The 18,464-nt window shown below is 41.6% G+C and overlaps 1 protein-coding gene across 13 annotated transcripts in view; it reads left to right on the top strand.

Moving 5' to 3' along the window:
• PPFIBP1 (PPFIA binding protein 1) overlaps window positions 1–18,464 on the top strand; it is a 179,248-nt gene that overhangs the window by 41,008 nt on the left and 119,776 nt on the right. For 2 of the 13 annotated variants that reach the window (XM_043538313.1, XM_043538337.1), the window contains exon 2: window positions 5,005–5,093. The exons of the other annotated variants lie outside the window; for them this stretch is intronic. The gene's annotated coding sequence lies outside the window, so the exon portion shown is untranslated. The remainder of the gene's footprint in view (window positions 1–5,004; window positions 5,094–18,464) is intronic. 13 annotated transcript variants of the gene reach the window in all.

The raw sequence follows: 18,464 nt of genomic DNA, 5'->3' as shown, positions 1-18,464 counted from the left end.
TGTATTTTCCACTGCATACATCTGATGAAGTGGGCTTTAGCCCACGAAAGCTTATGCTCAAATAAATTTGTTCATCTCTAAGGTGCTACAAGTACTCCTCGTTCTTTTTAATGTAGTGAAAAAATTTCTTTTATGTGAAATATGTGTTAAAATTTTTTCCTCCTCTCTAAAGCAGTGAGTGACCATACTGGTGGCCAGAAGCGTAGGCTTTGTATGCTCAACCCCGCGCGTGTTGAAGAGGAAATAATCGAAGCCTCTTGCTTTCTGACATACCAGAGTAACAAAGAACATCTTTGATTTACAGAAATAACCCTTTGAAAGAGACTCAAAAATAATGACCAAAGCTCCAAGTTCAGGTGAATGCAGCTGTTCTTATTAAAATGAAATAAATAAGATGGATGGATTTCACATTACCAGAAAAAGCTTCACCCCGACAGCACATTCTATTATTCTTTTCCTTAAGACAGATCTCCATAAAGTCCACAACAGATGAGGAGGACAGATTGGCCTTGGCGCAGTTAGCACGAGCGAATAAAGGCCAAATGGGGGGGCCTGAATAAAGCAAATTTATGATTTCTTCCTTTCCCAGCCTACTTCTTCCTCTCCTCAGACTCTTACTCCCAGCCACCCCGGGATGGACTGTTGTCTTCTTCCTATTGCTGAGTCTTTGGACTTCCTGCCAAACGAGCCGGCTAGCTTATTTCAGCCGGCAGCTCGCTGCTGGCTCCGTTCCAGTAGCACACCATGTTGCTGCCTTCTGACTCGCTACTGAGTCCGGGCCTCCTCCGTGTGAAACAACAACTCTACTACAGATTCTGAGGCTTGAGCATCTTACCGTCAGGGTAATACATAGGATAAAGACAGCAGAGACAAGGAGATCTTTTTCCTTATTACATGCTTTCTGTTTGAGCCCTTTGCGTTCGACTAGACACGCTCAAAATAACACTGTCAGATAACTTTTTCCCCTAGCTGTCTCCTGTTGTGTGTGAAGTTCTGCAGTACCCTTTTTAGAAACCTCAAATATTTTTTTCCCGCGTACCAGATTTTGTGCCTTTTCCATCTGGCAAATGAATTTTTTCCTAACACTGTGGAATAGAGCTCAAATTAACATAGTTATTCTAAGTTCAAAAGCTTGAGGCCCCATTCCTGGAAAGGTATCTGCTCGATCATCCCCTTGTGCCCATGTGGATTCCTGCTGCCTTGAGAACAAGTATGCACACGTGTGATCTTTTGCAGGATCGGGCCTGAATCTGTATGTCACCTTATCTTGACACACTGTCTTTGTGCCCTGGCATTATGACAGATGTTAGCAGCCCTGGCAGCTTCGGGAACTGTTAATTAGATGCTGCAGCACTCACCAGTGCAAAGCTGGATCTACAAAGCAATTTAATGCGTGCTTTTTTTTTCTTAAGTTCACTTACAGGGTGGTAGATTCATTAGTTGATGATTTCCCAGTGCTTTGACTATGAACATAAAGAGCTTGTGTCTTATGTTAAAAATACAATTGTATGAAACCACATTCTTGCCTTTAGGAATGAAAGAAGTTAGATTTAGAAAAGCCACTTAGATCATCTAGCCCAACCTCCTGCCAATGTAGAAGTGTTTCCTATGTTTGTTTCCTAGTCTTTTTGTCCATTCTAGTTTAAAAGAATTTTGAAGCCAATGAGTTTTCACCACTACTTTCAGGAGAAGTATTCCATAGCCTAATAAATCTCATTGACAGTTTTCCCTGATACTCAGTTTAAATTTTCCTTCCCTAAATTTCATACACTATTCCCAGTTATATCTCCATGTACCACACACTAGATTTCCTTCACTCCTTTGTGTTTTTTACACTTTTGAATATTGGTAGACTGTCATCTCATGTTACCTTAGCCACCGCTTAGTCAAGCTATATGTATTTAATCTTGTTCGTTTTCTTTCCTACTTTGATCCCTCCAGCCTTCTCATCATTTTTCTTGTAAGATGGAGTCCAGACCTGAATACAATATACCAGGAGTGGCCAAACTTACTGACTCTGAGCCACGTACAATAATCTCCAGAAGTTCATTAGCCACAAGACACGCACGATCTGCCCTGCGGTGCGGCACCTGCTGGGGCATGGAGCTTCTGCCCCTCCCACCCCCAATGGGGCTAAGATCCTTAGATTCCCCTCCCTGCAGGGCAGAAGCCCTTAGTCCCATCACCCTGCCACAGGGGAGAAGCCTGAGCTCTCCTCTTCTCCCTAGCCCAGTCTGTTAGGTGGAGAATGGGGAGGTGCGTGGGGGTGTCTTTTAATTTTAAAAGAGCCACATGCAGCTCATGAGACAGTTTGGCCATGCTCGCAGTATATCTAGATGAGGTTGCAGCAGAGCCACATAGAGAGAGGCTATTTATTACCACCCTGCTGCTCAGTGATGTGTTATCTTTTAATGTACGTGGCCCAAAGTATACTTATCTTTTTACCTATTATACCTCAATGCAAAGTCATGTCTAATTTACTGTTTCTTACATTATTCACTTGTGGGGGTGTAACAAAGCAGCCTTTGGTGGGACACTACTGAGAGTATCAGTTCAGGAGAAATTGTTTGGAGCAGGGCAGTCACAGCCGAAGGCTGGGGGTCCTTCACTACCAAGGCACACCAAACCAGCTGAACAGAGAGGACTTCAGTTTTACCCCACTGGCTCACCAGAAGTCATACAAGCAATTCCCTCAGACACTCCAGTTTCCCAGTATGACCACCAGTGCCACTCATTATGGGGATGAATGGTTATGAAAACCAATACCCCAGTAAAAGAGAAAAGGTTTTCCAGATCCCAAAGGACCAAGCCCCAGACCAAGGTCAATATACCAGTCAGATCTTACCCACAAATCATGCTGTTGCCAATCCTTTAGAATCTAAAATCTAAAGGTTTATTCATAAAAAGAAAAAAATATAGATCAGTTAAATTGGTTAATCAAATACAACAATTGCAAAGTTCTTAGTTCAGGCTTGCTTCAGGCTTGATGGGATTACTACTGACTTAAACCAATCAAATCTCTGGAGTACAAACATCCCATCTTGGATGGGTCATTCAGTCCTTTGTTCAGAGCTTCAGTTTCAAGAATGGTTCCTCCAGAGGTCAGAAGCAGAATTGAAGACACAGTGGAGGAGTTTCCAGGGCCTTTTATATCCCCTGCCGTGTGGAAGGAAGCCCCTTTGTTCTTATTGTGGAAAATCATAGCAGCAAGATGGAGTTTGGAGTCACATGGGCAAGTCACATGTCCATGCATGCCTCAGTTTGCAGGCGGAAGACATTGCTCACATGTTGTCTTGCATGTTCCCAGGAAGGCTCTTCAGATGTGGATTGGAGTCTCCCAAGGTCCATTGCCAGTTAAGTGTTTCTTGATTGGGCACTTACTCAGAATAGCCCTTTCTCAAGAAGCTGACCAATGCTTCACTGATGCTACTTAGAATCAAACACATTGAGATACAAGTACATTGCCAATATTCATAACTTCAAATACAAAAATGACACACAGCATAATCATAACCAGCAAATTACAACCTTTTCATAAATACCTTACTTGACCTCCTTTGTAAAAGATTTGGTGCAACTATAGGACCTTGGTTGCAACAATGATCTATATGTCACAGTTCATGTCAATAACTTCACAGGGGTTCATATAAATAATTGGTTTTATTCAACTAGATTCTTATCCCCTGAATTTTGCCTTGTTTTCATCTTTGAAAGAATGTAAAGTCTTAAAGAGAAGTTGTACTGAGCCCATCAAATTTCATTGGCTTCATTTTGATCACAAATGGGAATTAATATGCAAGCTAGATACCATTAACTTGGGTTTGAATAGAGACTGGGAGTGGCTGGGTCATTACATATACTGAATCTATTTCCCCATGTTAAGTACCCTCACACCTTCTTGTCAATTGTCTAAATGGGCCATCTTGATTATCACTACAAAAGTTTTTTTTTCTCCTGCTGATAATAGCTCATCTTAATGAATTAACCTCTTACTCCACCTTTTCATGTTTTCTCTGTGTGTGTGTGTGTGTGTGTGTGTGTCTGTGTGCGCATCAGTAGCCTCAGTGAATATTTTCTTTATATATATATCTTCTCACTGTATGTTCCATTCTGTTCATCCAATGAAGTGGGCTGTAGCCCACGAAAGCTTATGCTCAAATGAATTTGTAAGTCTCTAAGGTGCCACAAGTACTCCTGTTCTAAATGTGGGGTAGAATCTGTGAGGAGACGTAATGCTGTTTTGAGCAGAAAGTCCACTGGTGCTCAAGGGACTATGCTGCTGGCTTTCTCACTTTCTGACCTGTGCGTCCCCATCTCCATGGTGTGCTCTTTCTAGACCCCTAAGATTAGAGGCAAGCCTTTTGCAAAGCACTTTGCCTCACTGCTGCACGCTTTTGATCATCTTGGCCAATGGAGAAACGTACATAAGAATGACCATACTGGGTCAGACCAAAGGTCCATCCAGCCCAGTATCCTGTCTACTGACAGTGGCCAATGCCAGGTGCCCCAGAGGGAGTGAACCTAACAGGTAATGATCTAGCGATCTCTCTCCTGCCATCCATCTCCACCCTCTGACAAACAGAGGCTAGGGACACCATTCTTTACCCATCCTGGCTAATAGCCATTAATGGACTTAACCTCCATGAATTTATCCAGTTCTCTCTCAAACCCTGTTATAATCCTAGCCTTCACAACCTCCTCAGGCAAGGAGTTCCACAGGGTGACTGTGCGCTGAGTGACATATCAGGTCCATGGCGTAAAAACAAATATTAGGAACTAATTTTATTAAGAATAATTAGGAATAAATAGAATAACTTGTTTCCAATCTGCATTTCTTGCTTTCTCTACTCTTATTCTTTAATCTGTCTTTAATATTCACTTACATATGACACCCAGTGTTTCTTCTTCATCCAGTAGCATTTCTGATAGTTGTTTATGCTTAATAAGTTACCTCAAATTTTGTGCTGATTAATAACTCAAGGCTTGTTGTTGTTCGCTTTTTAGTGTCAAAAGTTTATATGGATCAACTTGTTAATCAACTGTGTAGTCTGAAGAGCATCAGTAAAGATCAGCATTAAGTCTCCTTTTCCAGTGTGAGTAATCCCCCAAACTACTGAATCATCCTCATTATTGGCATCTTTACTGGCCATAGTCATCCTTGTTGCTTGTACTTTATCCCTTCAAGGAGCTATTGAATGTTTCCAAAGTTAGGGAAAGTTTTACTGTATTTTTGTACATTATATTTTATATATATATAAATTTCCATTTAATGAATTGTAAATTGATACCTTCCCTAGTAGTAATGCTGCCTCCTTTGATTCGCAATATCCTTTTATTTTGGTATCGCTTAAGGGCCCTGATCCTTCCATTCAGGTCAGTGAATCCCCCTCCCTCCCGCCCCCCCCCCCCCGCTTTGAGCAGTATGACTGGGACCTTAATATGCTTGCTGACTGTTCTGTCACTGTACTGTATATCGTGGACTTCCACATACATACCCACAAGAAACTTCTCTAAAATAATCACCAGAACTATTTTTCTGGTAGAACCCTGGTTGGAAGACCATTTTATTAAGCAATATAATATTTGTTGTTGTTTTTCTCAGTTTCAAGTTCTATAAGTTTACATATATCTGAATTTGACCACTTTTAGGTTAGACTCTGAATTTATCTAAATAACTGAGTACATGTCAGAGTTTGGTAGTCTTGACTTATCTACATTTTAATGTACTGTATGCTGGATAAAATATGAGAGGACTTCATGTTTCTGAAACTAAAATGGCTCTTTATTAATAGAATTATTTACAGAGAGGCTGCAACTGCTGCTAGTATTCCAGCCATGTGCACACAGACTGACTTCCTGGTGCTTTCTCCAAACCCTTCCTTCCTACAACCTAGGCTCCTCCTTCCAAGCTCCATGCACGTTGCTACTGTGTTCCTTTTAATTTTTGTTGGTTTTTTTTGCGCAAGCACAGGTTACTAGCACAGAGCCCATCATGGGGACATGGCCTTTAACATCAACCCGTTGTGCCTTGTTAGGCTTCATATTTCTTCAAGTGTACTGGTCTTCGAAGCAGCTACCTACTTCTTGTTTGTGTTTTCACGGTTGGTCGGGGACTTGATTCCTCCCTGTTGCTGCCTTCATCCTTGGCTTCTTTGTCATATGCATGCTGTGATGGGTTTGGTCACAGAGACCCCCTTGGGACTGTCACCTGATGTGCTGAAATGACCTCTGAGCCCATTTTCCCTGCCAGCCTGGGGACTCCAGAACCCTGCCTTGTTGAGCCAGGCATGCTAGCCTGCTGCAACACAGACCCAGGGACTGGTCCGCGCCCCCAAAGCTGCAGACTTAACTGAAAACAGCTTAGCAGGTTATTTGTCTCCAGCACCCAGACACCCAGTTCCCAATGGGATCCAAACCCCAAATAAATCTGTTTTACTCTGTATAAAGCTTATACAGGGTAAATTCATACATTGTCCACCCTCTATAACACTGATAGAGAGATATGCACAGCTGTTTGGTCTCCCAGATATTAGTCACTTACTCTGGGTTTATTAATAAACAAAAGTGATTTTATTAAGTATAAAAAGTAGGATTTAAGTGGTTTCAAGTAATAACAGACAGAACAAAGTAAGTCATCAAGCAAAATAAAGCAAAAACATGCAAGTCGAAGCCTAATACATTAAGAAACGGATTATAGGTAAATCTCACCCTCAGAGATGTTCCAATAAGCTTCTTTCACAGACTAGACTCCTTTCTAGTCTGGGCCCAATCCTTTCCTCTCCTTCAGTCCTTGTTATTTCCAGCAGACATCTCAGGTGGTAAGCAGGACTGGCACCCCTTTGTTCTGTTCCACCCCCTTTTATAGCTTTGGCACAAGGTGGGAATCTTTTGTGTCTGTCCCCACCCCTCCTCCTAAATGGAAAAGTACCAGATTTAAGATGGATTCCAGTATCAGATGACATGATCGCTTGTCCTGTGAGACCCCATTCTTCATTACCCATGGGCTGGCCCACATGTACACAGGAAGGCTTGCAGGTAAATAAACCATCTACAACCAATTGTTCTAGTCAATGGGAGCCATCAAGATTCTAAACCACCATTAATGGGCCACACTTTGCATAGTTACAATAGGACCCCAGTATACTTCATATTTCTAGCTTCAGAAACAAGGATGATACATGCATACAAATAGGATGAACGCACTCAGTAGATTATAAGCTTTGTAATGATACCTTACAAGAGACCTTTTGCATAAAGCATATTCCAGTAGCATCATATTCACATTAATATATTTTCATAAAGCATATGGAGTGCAACGTGTCACATGCGCGCACACACAGTATATCTATTACAACACAAAAAAAATTAAGGTTGCCAATATACACAGAATCATAGAATATCAGGGTTGGAAGTCCAACATCCTGCTCAAAGCAGGACCAATCCCCGACTAATCATCTCAGGCAGGGCTTTGTCAAGCCTGACCTTAAAAACTTCTAGGGAAGGAGATTCCACCACCTCCCTAGGTAACGCATTCCAGTGTTTCACCACCCTCCTAGGGAAAAAGTTTTCCCTAATATCCAACCTAAATCTCCCCCACTGCAACTTGAGACCATTACTCCTTGTTCTGTCATCAGCTACCACTGAGAGCAGCTATCAAATCCCCCCTCATTATTCTTCTCTTCCACAGACTAAACAATCCCAGTTCCCTCATCCTCTCCTCATAAGTCATGTGTTCCAGTCCCCTAATCATTTTTGTTGCCCTCCGCTGGACTCTTTCCAATTTTTTCACATCCTTCTTGTAGTGTGGGGCCCAAAACTGGACACAGTACTCCAGATGAGGCCTCCTCTATGTTGAATAGAGGGGAACGATCACATCCCTCGATCTGCTGGCAATGCCCCTACTTATACATCCCAAAATGCCATTGGCCTTCTTGGCAACAAGGGCACCCTTTGACTCATATCCATCTTCTCGTCCACTGTAGCCCCTAGGTCCTTTTTCTGCAGAACTGCTGCCTAGCCATTCGGTCCCTAGTCTGTAGCAGTGCATGGGATTCTTCCGTCCTAAGTGCAGGACTCTGCACTTCTCCTTGTTGAACCTCATCTGATTTCTTTTGGCCCAATCCTCTAATTTGTCTAGGTCCCTCTGTATCCTATCCCTATCCTCTCCTCCCAGTTTAATGTCATCTGCAAACTTGCTGAGGGTGCAATCCACGCCATCCTCCAGATCATTAATGAAGATATTGAACAAAACCGGCCCGAGGACCGACCCTTGGGGCATTCCACTTGATACCGGCTGCCAACTAGACATGGAACCATTGATCACTACCCGTTGAGCCTGACAATCTAGCCAGCTTTCTGTCCACCTTATAGTCCATTCATCCAGCCCATACTTTTTTTTAATTTGCTGGCAAGAATACTGTGGGAGACCGTGTCAAAAGCTTTGCTAAAGTCAAGGAACAACACATCCACTGCTTTCCCCTCATCCACAGAGCTAGTTATCTTGTCATAGGAGGCAATTAGATTAGTCAGGCATGACTTGCCCTTAGTGAATCCATGCTGACTGTTCCTGATCACTTTCCTCTCCTGTAAGAGTTTCAGAATTGATTCCTTGAGGACCTGCTCCATGATTTTTCCAGGGACTGAGGTGAAGCTGACTGGCCTGTAGTTCCCAGGATCCTCCTCCTTCCCTTTTTTAAAGATTGGCACTACATTAGCCTTTTTCCAGTCATCCGGGACCTCCCCCTATCGCCAGGAGTTTTCAAAGATGATGGCCAATGGCTCTGCAATCACATCCGCCAACTCCTTTAGCACTCTTGGATGCAGCGCATCCGGCCCCATGGACTTGTGCTTGTCCAGCTTTTCTAAATAGTCCCGAACCACTTCTTTCTCCGCAGAGGGCTGGTCACCTCCTCCCAGTGCAGTAGTCTGGGAGCTGACCTTGTTCGTGAAGACCGAGGCAAAAAAAGCATTGAGTACGTTCGCTTTTTCTACATCCTCTGTCGCTAGGTTGCCTCCCTCATTTGGTAAGGGGCTCACACTTTCCTTGACTTTCTTCTTGTTGCTAACATACCTGAAGAAACCCTTCTTGTTACTCTTAACATCTCTTGCTACCTGCAACTCCAGGTGTGATTCGGCCTTCCTGATTTCGCTCCTGCATGCCCGAGCAATATTTTTATACTCTTCCCTGGTCATTTGTCCAATCTTCCACTTCTTGTAATCTTCTTCTTTTTTGTGTTTTAAGATCAGCAAGGATTTCACTGTTAAGCCAAGCTGGTCGCCTGCCATATTTACTATTCTTTCTACACGTCGGGATGGTTTGTCCCTGTAACCTCAATAAGGATTCTTTAAAATACAGCCAGCTCTCCTGGACTCCTTTCCCCCTCATGTTGTTCTCCCAGGGGATCCTGCCCGTCAGTTCCTAAGGGAGTCAGTCTGCTTTTCTGAAGTCCAGGGTCTGTATTCTGCTGCTCTCCTTTCTTCCCCGTGTCAGGATCCTGAACTCGACCATCTCATGATCACTGCCTCCCAGGTTCCCATCCACTTGCTTCCCCTACTAATTCTTCCTGGTTTGTGAGCAGCAGGTCAAGAAGAACTCTGCCCCTAGTTGGTTCCTCCAGCACTTGCATCAGGAAATTGTCCCCTACACTTTCCAAAAACTTCGTGGATTGTCTGTGGACTGCTGTATTGCTCTCCCAGCAGATATCAGGGTGACTGAAGTCTCCCATGAGAACCAGGGCCTGCGATCTAGTAACTTCTGTGAGTTGCCGGAAGAAAGCCTCATCCACCTCATCCCCCTGGTCCAGTGGTCTACAGCAGACTCCCACCACAACATCACCCTTGTTGCTCACACTTCTAAACTTAATCCAGAGACTCTCAGGTTTTTCTGCTGTTTCATACTGGAGCTCTGAGCAGTCATACTGCTCTCTTACGTACAATGCAACTCCCCCACCTTTTCTGCCCTACCTGTCCTTCCTGAACAGTTTATATCCATCCATGACAGTACTCCAGTCATGTGAGTTATCCCACCAAGTCTCTGTTATTCCAATCACATCATAATTCCTTGACTGTGCCAGGACTTCCAGTTCTCTCTGCTTGTTTCCCAGGCTTCTTGCATTTGTATATAGACAGGTTTCAGAGTAACAGCCGTGTTATCTGTATTCGCAAAAAGAAAAGGAGTATTTGTGGCACCTTAGAGACTAACCAATTTATTTGAGCATGAGCTTTCGTGAGCTACAGCTCACTTCATCGGATGCGATGAAGTGAGCTGTAGCTCACGAAAGCTCATGTTCAAATAAATTGGTTAGTCTCTAAGGTGCCACAAATACTCCTTTTCCATTTGTATATAGGCACTTGAGATAACTTGCTGTTTGTCCTGCTTTCTTAGTATGAAGCAGGAGCCCTCCCCTCTCGCGCTCTCCTGCTCATGCTACCTCCCAGTATCCCACTTCCATACTTACCTCAGGGCTTTGGTCTCCTTCCCCCTATGAACCAAGTTTAAAGCCCTCCTCACTAGCCCTCCTCCTCCTCAGCCTGCTTGCAAAGATGTTCCTCCCTCTCTTCGTTAGGTGGAGCTGGTCTCTGCCTAGCACTCCTCCTTCTTGGAACACCATCCCATGGTCAAAGAATCCAAAGCCTTCTCTCCGACACCACCTGTGTAGCCTTTCGTTGACTTCCACGATTCGACGGTCTCTACCTGGGCCTTTTCCTTCCACGGGGAGGATGGACGAGAACACCACTTGCGCCTTGAACTCCTTTATCCTTCTTCCCAGAGCCACGTAGTCTGCAGTGATCCGCTCAAGGTCATTCTTGGCAGTATCATTGGTGCCCACGTTGAGAAGTAGGAAGGGGTAGTGATCCGATGGCTTGATGAGTCTCGGCAGTCTCTCTGTCACATCGTGAATCCTAGCTCCTGGCAAGCAGCAGACTTCTCGGTTTTCCTGGTTGGGGCGGCAGATAGATGACTCAGTCCCCCTGAGGAGAGAGTCCCCGACCACCACCACGCGCCTCCTTCTCTTGGGAATGGTGGTCATGGAACCCCCAACCCTAGGACAGTGCCTCTCATGCTTTCCAATCGGTGGAGTCTCCTTCTGTTCCCTTCCCTCAGATGTATCATCTCGTCCTCTCTCCACATTAGTACCTGTGGAGAGAACATGAAAAAGGTTGCTTACCTGTATCTGCTAATCAAAGAGGATCATAGTTTTGTTTTGATTCACCTCTAGCAGCAGTGAGATATAAGGCCACATAAATACTTCTTCATTTTTTAAATTATTTTACAAAAATTAATTCTTTGTCTTACCTGGACAAACCCTGACAGAGATGTTGTGTTGTTCATAGCATGAATGAACTTAACCTCAAATTTGAAGGAATGAGGAAGGAGCAGAGATAAAGCCCTAACAATATTCGAAAGCATTGAACTCTTGCTGTCAATTCCATTCAAGCATGGAGGCAAAATTCCAGCACATCTGCGGAAAGAAAACTCTTCTTGCTGTATGGATTTGATATGTGCAAATGGAGCATAGTAAACTCATTGAGACTAGTAGTGTGGGCCTGTTCTAAACATTCATTCAAGTGGATTGTTCCATTCTTTTCTTGCTGATGGTTGCGGGGAGGGGAACAGAATTTAAAGGGGGTGTTATTGGAGCATCATTCCCCCCCCCCCCCCATTCCCCCTTAAACAAATGCTGCTGCTTGTAGAAGATTGTATGTTCCTGGGCTTCATAATGTAAAAATGTCTCACTTGTGGTTCAGGCATTAGAAATGCTCTGTTTTGCATTCTGTTCACCCAAAACACCGACAGTGACACTCCAATACAAAGAGACAGGGAGAAAGTACATAAATATTTAGCACACTGCCCTGTTTATCTAGCATCTGACCTCCTCTGTTGCATCCAGTGAACAGTTTTTTCTTTTCCTCTCCAGTTATTTATTAAATTGGCCCCTCCAATGCTGCTAATCACTTCATATTCAGAAATTATAAATTCATCATACCCAGAGCTTTTAAATATGATTTCCATTTCTTTGAGATTTGTTTTTCCCGCTCCAAGACTTGAGATACTTTTTCATGTTTTATTTAGACAAGCTTATTCTGCCAGCAGAAAGCCAATTGAGTGATATTTTTCTTTTCTTGGATGTATACTCCTATGAAGTTTGTGTGGCTGGAATAATCTTTCTGAGCTGGCTAAAGATTATGCAATTTGTGTTAAAATGTCCCACTTTTTCAGTATCTCATTTAATTAGAAATACAGTTGCGTGCTTTGTGTTTTCCCGTACGTACCTTGAGGGAGAAAATACATCATTTCGTTGTTTAATAATACTGCTTGGCACTTAGGTGGCACTTTGGATCTGCAAAGAGCCGTACGAACATAAGTAATTAATTGTTACAGCAAAATCATGTAGTAGTTAGTAATTATTGTTTTGACCCATCTTATAGGTGGGAAACTGAACCAAAGCGGTTAAGTGACTTCCCCTAGGCCAAGACATGGAGGGCAGGGCAGTCATTTTTCACAGTGAAATTAGAACTCTAGAAATACTGGCTCCCAGTTCTATGCCAAGACAGTACCACATCCTTTGCAAACTTTCTCTGCTAATGAAAACTTTATTTAAAGAAAGGGAAGATTCATTTATATCAATAGTAAAAGAGGAGAGAGAAATAGACATCCTTTCAAAATATCTCACTGAATATCTTTTAAAAATTTTAAATGATCTAGCCTAGCTTTGTTAACCATTATTAATTATTTACTTGTATAATGACAAGTTTTGCAAGTTATGAAGAAATGGTCCCTGCCCCAAGCAATAGGAAGTCCAAGGTCCCAAACCTACAATTGGATTAATGTGGGCAGAGCCCTATTGACTGCATGAATCTGCTTGTTTGGATCTGATTATAGGAATCTGGGCTAAGTAGATAACCTATGAATGAGGGATGGGGTTTGAGATGTGACTAAAAGAGGAATGATCAGCAGAGTGACCTGACCAAGTGGCGAAATAATGATTTGTTTCATGATTGATCTTGATTTATTATGTATAGCGTCAGGGTGGATTTGATTTAAATCAAATTGATTTAAATCACTAGTCAGGAAGACTGTTTAATCATGGATTTCTACATAAAAGTGCATTCTTGTTGGTTGTTAGAACCTTTAATACATATTCTTCGCAACTCAGAGATGTAGGTTTCATTTTTAGAAGGTACACACTATACATTTTTAAAGTGATTTATTTTGAAAACTTTTCAGATTAGTTTTACAGCTATATCAAAAAATGGTAAATGAAATAACCAAACAATCATTCAAAGGTAATTGAAGCAGATATTTATGAAGTCATTGGGAGGTGAACTATCTCCAATTCAAAAGGTTAATCATTAATATTTGGAGGATTTTCTTGCCATGCCGTATTAGGAGGAGAACATCCCCAGCAAACATTTAAATTGTTTTATTTAACTAAAACAGCAACATTATGTATTCTGGATTTTTTTCTTCAACAGCAAACATAGAATATTTTAACAATACAAGCATATGAATTTTTAAATTTAGTTAAACAGTAAGTTTTTTAAAATCAGGTTTGTTTTTGTTGAAATTGTTTTTAATTAAAATAGTTAAATGAAATATTTAAAAAAAAAAAAGTGGACTATGTCAGCCAGGTCAACATGAGAAATTTAGAATATTGGCTTCTGCAGGTAACTCAGTTGTCTTCACTTTCATTTTCCTGTTTGTTCATAATCTGGAAAAGAAAAACAAGGTCTCCTGCTTTTTCGGGTCCCAAACAATTTCTCAATTTGGAATGCATTAGTCCAAAGGAAGAAAGTTTCTTTCTACACCGGCAGAAGAAGCTACTGCTGTTAAAAGTGAGATTATCACTTCAACAGTCTCTGAATCCAAGTGCTTAAGTGACTTCCAACAGTTCAGTGGTGTGACTTTCTTTAAAACATCATCAGCAAACATATATTTCTTGAATGGTTCACCCTTAGCTCTGAAGTTTATTATAGTTGGCATTATGGAGGGATGATTGCTGGATGTCCATGTCCTAGCCAACTCCTCTTCTTCAGCAGTTAAGGTTTGACCCTGGTGCAGAATATTGAGAATATTTGTAAGAAAATGAGCTGAAGATAGTGCTTGTCCCATTTGTTTTATTAATGCTTGTAATGTAACTCATTGCATATTTCTGTTTTTAAGATCTCACTTGGTTCCTTCCAAATTCCAACAGCGGCCACAATAAAAGAGCTATTTCCCTGCATTTTGTTCAAGGCTACAGAAATAGGCTTCAGGATATTCAGCATGTGTTCAACGTTTCTCTTCAGCCCAATGTTGAGAACTTTGGCTGGGTCAGAGCCATCTATTTTTTCACAATTTCGTTCACAAACTGTCATCAGATTAGGCCAGTTCTTGATATAGTGCTCAAAACAGTCCACTACTGAGTTCCATCGCACGTCTTGTGGGAGAGTTAGCTTGGTTCCTCCCACTTTTTTCAGAACAGCTGCTGCAAAGTGGTTATTACAGAAGTGTTTTGCAATTTCAGCACATTAGCCTTTATTTCTGGAACACTGAAGTATTTGGCTAAGAGGTGCGTCAAAAGAGCACTGCAACCGTATGTTGTTAGCTTGGGACTCTCTTCTAAATAATTTCTTCTCATCTTGGATACATTTGCAGCATTGTCTGCGACCAAGCTGCGTACTAGACATTTGAATTTTTTTTTCACAGTTTGTTACAGCTTTTACTGCTGCTACTTGTAAGTATTCTGCTGTGTGCATTTCCTGATGTGTCAGTTGTTTCTGTAAGGAAGACATTCCCTTCTTCTGTTGTGTCACAAGCACATCCAACAGGATCACTGTGGACATTGCTCCACCCATCAAGACTCAGGTTAACAATTTCACCCTCTAGACCTTTTGCACACTGCTCAATTTCTCTTTCATGCACTTTATCCAGCAATTTGCCTGCGACATCTGCTCTTTTGGGTGGACTGTATTCTGGTCTTAATGACTGAACCATGTTAATGAAGTGTGGGTTCTCAATCATATGGAAAGAGGAGTTTGTTGCATAAACAAACTGGGCAATTTTTTCATCAATTACCTCTTTTTGTAATCTGCTAGTTCTTATCACAAACTTATCTATGGTTGTTCCTCGATGAAGATTTTGTTTTTTTGCTGCAGGTGATATACTGTGGCTATGTGACATACATGATGTGTCTGAAACAGTATCATTGGCAGCTAACTCCGAAAGTATAGAAAATGATGGTGATCGTGAAGGTGGATAGTCTTCAGAATCCTGTATGTTGAGGATGGATTCTCCTAAACAAAATAAGTCAATGCAGTTATTTAATTATTATTACCACACTGCTCATTTAGTATTACTCATTGCATTCACTGGCACTCAGTACTACTTTAAAGGTGAAATTGTAAAAGGAAGATCTGCCTATTTCAGCTACTTATTTCTTGTCACAACTGCATCTAAAATGATAGTACCATAGAGTAACAACTATATTTTTTGCTCAAACATGAGAATTCAAGAATAGTCCCGAAGGAAGACAGGCAGTCCATAAGAAAGAAGTATGAAATAAAAAAGCTTACCAATCTGAAGACCCTGCATGTTCAGACATGTTCTTTCATTATCTTCAACACAGCTTCCTCTTGAGAAGGAACACTTCTCATCGTGCTGTTTCATTCGGGCAACCAGGCCTTGCATTTCTTTGTGGCCCTGTTTGCATTTTGCATGCATGCCTGTCTTACCCACAGGTAGAGGAACTTCATTAAAATATTCCCAAACTGGATCTCTTTTCGTCCTGCTGTTTTCCCTTCTAGTGACAGAATGGTGTGGTAGATCTCAAATCAATGAAGGCTACACTCGGAAAGACTCACGACTTCTGGAATATGCCGCTCAAACAGTTTCACTTTTGTTTCTACTGCCTGTCGCTCCCTTCTGACATTTCTCTCCAGACTTCTTCTCCTTGTCCAGATCTATTCCGCCCCCAACAATCTTCTGTTCATTGAACTTTTTGAAAGTTTGCACCTTTTAGAGAGAGGTAAGGGATTGACTCTGCGTACACAAATTTGCAGCGGGACAATAGGGTTGAGGTCTTATTTTTCACCTCTCTATTTATTTATTTTAAACATTTTTGCTGTTAACACACATGTTGTCTCTGGAGACACGAATCCACAGTTTGAAAACTGCAAAACTAAGCATCTCTGATGGTATCTTCTACACTTAACACTGAGTCCCATTGGGTAGATGGAAAGATTAACCTAAATAATCTATACAGAACCCCTGGAACCCCATAAGATTGGGTCCCTAATCTATGAACTATTGGCACTCATTTACAAAACTTTTCTTAAACATTACATGAATATATTGTCTCATACTCTAGAATTAGAATGTATAATCCCTATTCCATGATGAGATATCTTTGAGCTATAATGTATCTTAATTAAAACTATCTTTAGATAGGTTTTTTCCTCAAAAAGCATTTTATCAAAAAAATCCAATTTTAAATGTTTTTTTTTTACTTTTTTTAGAAAAATCATTGATTTTTATCCACCCTGTATAGTGTTTTGTTTATTGTTGATTTGATTGGCTGACATTTCTGCATGTGTTTGGATGTGTGAGAAGGGGTAGCTAGTGTTTTATTAGCCTAAAGAAGTGTGTTTGATTTACTAAAGTGTCAGAGAAATAAATTATAAGGACCTGGTGAACCAGTTTGGAGAGAAACCTCCTTAACCCCCACCTATTCCTTCCTTCCTCCCACTCCCTGCTTTAAACTTTCTCCCATTTGTAAAGCTGAATTCAAAATGAACCTTTTTTGTGATGTTTGGAAAATGTTCTTTTTATTTCCGGATTCCAGCTGGGACTAGAACTAGTAATGCAGGAAATAATAGGAGCAAGCTTGTTTTAACGAGGTCCCAACGCAATTGTGCAGACTCCTGAGATTTATACACTTCAGCTAAGCATCTCAACCGTTCGATATTTATAGAAAATGAACCTGAATTATGCACCTTGGGCATAATCCAGCTCTCAGAGAAATCTGTGGGATTTTTTTTTCATCCCCCCTCCCCCCCCCCAACTTCAGTGGAAGTTGTTGGATCAGGCCCCTTTTGAGATTCTCATTAGTAGAACCAATCTTATAAATCAGTGACTTTGGCTAGTGATTAGCAGGGCATGCGCTGGATTTATTGTTGCTTAATTATTTTACGGTGCCCAAAAGTACACTAAGCACTTTACAGAACAGGTAATTCACTGAATAGAATTATTGAATTAAGAAGTCCCGGATAGAATAGACATGTAAATCACACTAATAATCTCCAATTACTAGTTATGCTAAAAATGTTAGTTGTGCTAAAAATGATTTCACTGGAACAAAGGAGACAAGTTTTATTTGGCTGCTTCACAAAGGTTAAGGAAGATAATCGGGGAGCTGAATAATGTGAGAGCCAGATAACTCTGTCGGGGAAGGATATTTCATCTGCTTGGTGAAAAGGGACTGGCAGAGGAGTGGAAATTGCGCTGGGAATATCTTCATCCTGTTTCAAAAATTCTCAGTGGTGCTTCCCAAAAGGTTTTCAAAGTGGCTTGCGCTTCTTATGTCTGGCCCACACTGCTGCACTTGATGAACTTTTTCTGACGAAGGTCTTACGTCACTAACCAGCCTTTTTGTGGGCATGCTCCATTTACTGCACTGTTAAAGATGAAAGATGGGGGGAGGGCTGTTTTCAGCTGTCAGCTCTAACTGGAAATATAAAACCCTACCCATCCATTTTTGGGTTGAAGACTCAACTGCTAGGGCATATCCAGGTGTCCATTCCACACGAAGTAGCGAGGGGTGATGGGAGCTTTTTATTTCTGAAACTTTTATTTCAGGCAGGAAATATTGTCTTCTCTTACAGGGGCTCCACTTCCAGCTGTGTTAGACAAAGTTTTTGCTTCCTCTTTTTAAGAGAACACTATAAAGCGAATGTGTGTGTTAATTTTCAACTTTCCATTGTTTGTAATAGTGTATTATTTTGTCCCCACATCTTGTGTGTGCATGCACAGACACAGGCATGGTGGGAAGTGGGGGAGCAGGAACTGAGAGAAGCTCTCTCATGCATGTGCATGGTATCTACACAGGCATATCGGAGGGGCGAATTTGGCCCTTAGCCTTTGTTTGGCCAACACTGATTTCCCCTCTATTTTGTTCCTCTCTGCCATTTTGAATGGATCTGAAAGTATTATGGCTGTTTTGTTCAACTCCTGTTACATTCTTCAACTTACTAGTGCCTTGTTACTCACAGCGCTTTTGTTCATGTACCTGAATCACTGACAGATGGCAATACAGCTCTGAGGATTGACATGTGGACTTCCTGAGTCTGAAATCTTCTCCCCACTGAACTTAAGAATTTTTGGTTCTGCGTATGAACTGCTCATCCTTAGCCAAACGTAGTTTCAGGGTCAGCAGAAGAGCATAAAATAGTTGTATAAGAGTCTACAAAACTAATGTACGTGTATT

This window comes from Chelonia mydas, chromosome 1 (assembly GCF_015237465.2).
Source record: "Chelonia mydas isolate rCheMyd1 chromosome 1, rCheMyd1.pri.v2, whole genome shotgun sequence".
Lineage (NCBI taxonomy): Eukaryota > Metazoa > Chordata > Testudines > Cheloniidae > Chelonia > Chelonia mydas.
This window is presented reverse-complemented; position numbering and strand designations above follow the sequence as displayed.